The sequence below is a fragment of the Aegilops tauschii genome, chromosome 6 (genome assembly GCF_002575655.3).
Source record: "Aegilops tauschii subsp. strangulata cultivar AL8/78 chromosome 6, Aet v6.0, whole genome shotgun sequence".
Lineage (NCBI taxonomy): Eukaryota > Viridiplantae > Streptophyta > Magnoliopsida > Poales > Poaceae > Aegilops > Aegilops tauschii.
In genome coordinates, this window is record NC_053040.3 from 67,161,065 (window position 1) to 67,166,455 (window position 5,391).

A 5,391-nucleotide genomic window follows, 5' to 3' on the forward strand; every position below is an offset into this window, starting at 1 on the left:
GTCAGCAAGGGCGGAAGAGACCCGCCGCCGCTGCGGCTGCTCTGGCGCGTCGTAGTCCTTCTCCTCCGCCTCGTAAGCAAGGAAAGAAGATAGCCGCAGCCGCTCCGTCTGCTCTGCCGGTGTCTAGCAGTACAGTTGCCAGAGGCGGGAGGCAATACAGATTCGGTCCTTCTCTGAAGACTCCAGAGAAGTTACCATATGAGAGGATCGAGGAGGAGAACGCGAAGATCGTGCGAGCCGAAGTGAGGAACTTCTTTGAAGGGGTCAAAGCAAAGAAACATCCACCTCCGGAGGAGAAGGTAGATCCGGTGAAAGCAAAGCGCACTCTGGCTGCCCTGACAAAACCACCAAAGTCTCCGCCAAGAGGCAACTATGAGCGCGTTCTTGGAAAGGCATATGCCGAAGCGGAGCGGTCGGGAAGTACTGTCAGTGATAAAAGGATGAAAGAACGACGAGCTGGGAAAAAAATTGCCCAGCTCGGCGAACAAGCGAACCAATCGTGCCCCCCGCTCAAGGTGTCAAAAGACATCGTTGCTAATGATCCGGGTATGGTGCCCGGTTATAGCAATCTTGGAGATTACCTGCCCGACGATGTACATTATGAAATCATGGAGGTGGACAGCCACAAATACCATTACGGGAAGCCTCTCGTCAAAGATATCAGATCTCTAAGCACGATGATGCGAAGACTACATGATTGGTACATGAAAACATGCAGAGAGTCTGATGGGATGAGTACTTTGACGCTGAGAGTTAAACCGGAGCATGACCTCGTTGGAATTGAACTGCTGAATGTTCCATTTGAGGATTTCTTCCAGTTTTACAATCTAAAGTCCCTCGATAAAACAACGATCACTTGCTACTGTCTGTAAGTAGTACTACTTCTGTCATTAAGTCTCTCTATATAGGTCAGCTCTTTCATTGCATGTATTTATACTTATCCTCACTATATTATGCAGATTGAAGATCGCCGAATTGAAGAAAAGACAAATCGGTGATATTGGGTTCATCAACACAAATCTCATAGATGCATATACGGTTGAAAAACATCCCAAAGAAGCCGAGGCCAACTTGCTACAATCGTTGGTATTAAATCAAAACAAATATATAATACTCTTCCCTTACAATTTCAAGTGAGTGTTATTGTCTTCTGCATATTCGGTTTCCCTTATTAGTCCAGGTTATGGTAATGTAATTGATGACTTATGCATGCATGCGCAGCTTCCACTATATTCTCCTAGAGATTAAGCTTGAGCCGGGAGTAGTAACCGTCTTAGACTCGAGATGAAAAGATCCCCAGGACTATGCGAACATGACTCAAATGCTCCAGAAGTAAGTTAAATCGATCATTATCCACCATATCAGCAACTTTGTTCATTTCCTGATATCAAGTAATTGTTTTCTTTGTCTGGCAGGGTTTGGAGAAAATTCACCTCAAAAGCCCCGGGACTGCCGAACCAGCTGCAATTTAGACACCCGAAAGTAAGTACTATAGTAGCATGTTCCGCGCATCTCCTAGTGATTCAAGCGCTAGTTTGATCAATACCATTTAGCATGCTTGCTTATCAGTTTGATTGACCTCTATTTCTTGTAAAGTGGTTGTGGCAGCAACCCGGGAATAATTACTCTGGATACTACGTTTGCGAGTCCATCCGCTACCATACCTGTGAGCGGGGCTACACTGAAGAACAATACGAAGTGCGTAAGCAATAATATTCACAACTTTATTTTATTACCATCATTTGTATTGAGTTTCATTTATTCATATATATATGTATTGACCCCCTTCTTCAAATTAGATTTTTCGGAAGCGGGATCAACTCCTAGCAGAAGATCGTATGCAAGGAATTCAAGAGGAATTGGCGGCATTCTTCCTTGACCACGTGATCGCTGAAAACGGAGAATACTATGTGGACCCTGTGTTCCTACAATATAATTAGGAGATTGTATATATGTGGCCGGTAGTGTCGGATAGAGATAATTATTGTATATATGTAGCCGGTACTGTCGGATAGATATACGAGAACTTGTTGTTCGACCAATATCTTGGAGAAGGAGAGGTGGTCGATATCACTTCTCTCTGTCTGCATATGTTCATGACGATCTTCTGTTTCCTTCATTTGATTACTAGCTAGCGTGTCTACTCCTCTCCATACGTATATAGTACGTAGCGTCGACCAAGCACGGAGATAAGAGAGGACACTTCTCTCTATTAATTAGCTAGCTAACACAATATATGAAACACCTAAATTAACCCCCCAAAACCCCAAAACCACCCCCTTTCAAAAAAAACAAAAACCTCAGCTCCTGCTAGGGGCTGACGCGTGGATGCCTATTGGTCCCGGTTGGTGGCACCAACCGGGACCAAAGGCCCTCCTGCCTGGGCTCCCCGCACCGGCCACGTGGACGGCCTTTAGTCCCGGTTCGTGTAAGAACCGGGACTAAAGGGCTAGGGCATTAGTAACGACCCTTTAGTCCCGGTTCCAGAACCGGGACTAAAGGCCCTTATGAACCGGGGTAAAAGCCCCTTTTCCTACCTATGGAGATGGAGATGGAAATGGAATTTTACGTAAACACGGATATGCATGTCTATGTCTATGTGTGTGTGCACGACGACTCTCGTGACCTGGAAGGCGGGGCGTGTTTTTGATCGAGTATTCTTTCTTGGTACGTTAAAAAATTGTCCGCCAGTTTTCGTTTCTTTTTTCCGGGAATGCGCGTATTCTATTTGAAACCACTGCTATGGATAGATTGTTTTACTCCATTATAGCCTCTTGTTTGATAGAGTTTCTCGAGTCTCGCTCTCTCACCCTCTCCATATCAAAACAAGATGACAGTGTCCACACTATCCCTCTCCTCACTGGTGGTCACAGATCCGGCCGAATCCGGTCCGCTGCGGGAGGTGAGGAGGTGCAGCGTTGACGTTGTCGCCGTCGACGATGGAGGAAGCCGATGCGCATCGTCCTCTCGGAGCCGGCGCTCGCGCGGACGAAGGTCCTCGGCGCCCTTGTTCGCTGCCGTCGTGTGGGCAGATCCCGCCCGCCCGCCTAAGCGACATCTCGCCCACCTGAGGTATAACTTCTTGTACTGGTCTAGCTCCCCAGGTCGCTACATGTGGGTTTTCTTCTATGCGACTACTCCCCAGCTCCCCATGTATAGTAGCTAGGGTTTGTCGGCTGGTCCAACATCACCTACTATTATAGAGGAAATGCCACTCGAAAAGTTGTCCTGATTTATGCCTCGGTGGAGGTATACATGTTGTTTCGACAAAAAGTACATGGTGGTTGTGCGGTCATTGTCCATATGCTCCTATTGCTGCTGCTAATCTAATACTATCACTGGTTAAATGAAGAAATGCTTTTTTTCTCGGGTATCCTGGTTTAGTTCCCATCAAGATAATCATGATGCTTCTGTTTGTTGGTGTACTTTTCATAATTCTTATTGACAAGTGAGATGTCATTGTTAATCTTGTAAAACAAAGTAACAACACTATATCCTTTTTTTATATTTTTGGAAACAGCGATGGGTATCTCCATACCCGGGCATGTCTTCCTAAATTTTAGTGGAACTGCACAAAATTGGATGGCCATTGTTGTTCCGCCCCACTGTCCTCTGCCACGTGGTTCTTCCTTCCTCGAGCTTCATTACTGAGAAGAAACAGACCACAGTGAGGATTTGTCGAACTTCATAGGTGCCTCACCCAAACTTGATGCCAAATGGATGATGCATCACCACGATGACCTATCGATGCTCATGGTTGCGCCTCATGGTTGCGTCGGCTGGTGAAGCTGATCGATTTTCAATGAAAAACAAGTTGTCTTCCATCAGTGCTTTTTGCTTGTTACCCACAAAGACGATATCATTCGTCAGTTCACCTTGGTTGCGTTGGAGACGCAGTCGTCTTTCACGTTGGTGCAATTTTATCACACAATTGGCTATGAACAAAATGTTTCCTCGAAGAAGGATCGACGTTGGTACGAAGAGCATAAGTTTTGTATTGATTTCTAAGCCTTCTCACAACTTTGTCTCCAGCTCCCCTGTAATTTTATTTGTCCAGCTATTAACTTTGATTAAAAAAAGGGTGTGGACTAAAAACCCGGATGGACGTAGTAGCCCTCCATTTTTATTTACTCCGCATATTAGATTTGACTGAAGTCAAACTTTGTAAACTTTGACCAAGTTTAGGCCGAACACAACAAACCATAATTATTAGAGAGGGCAAATTGTACATACTCTCAAACCTTTCCGATAATTGAAATTAAAATTCTTTATTTGTACACACTCTCACACGTTTCCGATAATTTGGCGCATCTGTGGATGTTCACTTAAGGGAGGGTAGTGTACCGCACGTGAAGGACAGGAAGTGCGACCAAGACGCGTGGATCGTTAGTTCATTGGAAGTACTCCCTCCGTTCCTAAATATTTGTCTTTCAAGTGGTTTGAAATGGACTACCACATACGGATGTATATATACATCTTTTACAGTATAGATTCACTCATTTTGCTCCGTATGTAGTCATTTGTTGAAATCTCTAGAAAGACAAACATTTAGGAACAGAGGGAGTAGCAGTTTTCTTCACCGGTACGTTAAATAAAGAGTTTCGTTTCGTAGTTACACAATTTAAAACGATTGTTAAGGAGAGAATAAGAAAACCACTCCACTATATATTCGTCGTATACACGAGTACTATATGGACACAGCTTCATTGACTTTAGTGCACCTGCCTCTGGGTTTATGACAGGTGGGCCCAAAATGTGGCTGGCCCACCTGTCATACAGCCAAAAGTAGGTGCAGTTAAGGCACCGGAGCTCAGTCCGTACTACAATATATATATAAGCTGGAGCATTAGCGTTTGTTCGCTAGGGTTTGCACTCTCCACACTCTCGCCGCACTACATATATATATAAACGCTGGAGGCGCAGCGTTCCTTTGCTAGGGTTTGCTATATTCACAGTCTCTCACCCTCTTCACCAGATCTAAACAAGACTGCGTTGTGGCCTCTGTCTCTCTCACCCCCCTCACAGCTGGTGAAGGAGGCGTCCGGATCGATCCCGTCGCACCGGGAAGGGGAGGGGGTGCATCGTTCACTCTATCGCCTTCGGCGAGGGAGGAAATCCACTGCCGGCTACGCTTTTCTCTTTCACCCAGGGCATGTGCGGGAGGGCCACCGACCCCTTATTCCTCGCTGCCGTACGTAGTGTGGGCAGATCCGACCTCCCGCCGCACGCCTTGCCACATCCCGACGACCCTAAGGTATAAGTTTCTTTGAAACCGTCATTGGTCTAGCTGCATGCGGATCTTTTTCGATTCTGTAGTCAAATCTAGGACATGGTTCAATGAGGAAAGGAGGGAGGGAAAGTAGTATAGACTAGCTATCCAGCCGCTTTGTT

At 45.7% G+C, this 5,391-nt stretch overlaps 1 long non-coding RNA gene across 1 annotated transcript; it reads left to right on the forward strand.

Moving 5' to 3' along the window:
- The first annotated feature begins 1,216 nt into the window (after positions 1-1,216).
- LOC141025315 (uncharacterized) lies at positions 1,217-1,698 on the forward strand. Its single transcript, XR_012186802.1, has 3 exons — positions 1,217-1,332; positions 1,416-1,482; positions 1,597-1,698. It is a non-coding gene; the product is annotated as an uncharacterized lncRNA (long non-coding RNA).
- Positions 1,699-5,391: the final 3,693 nt, after the last annotated feature.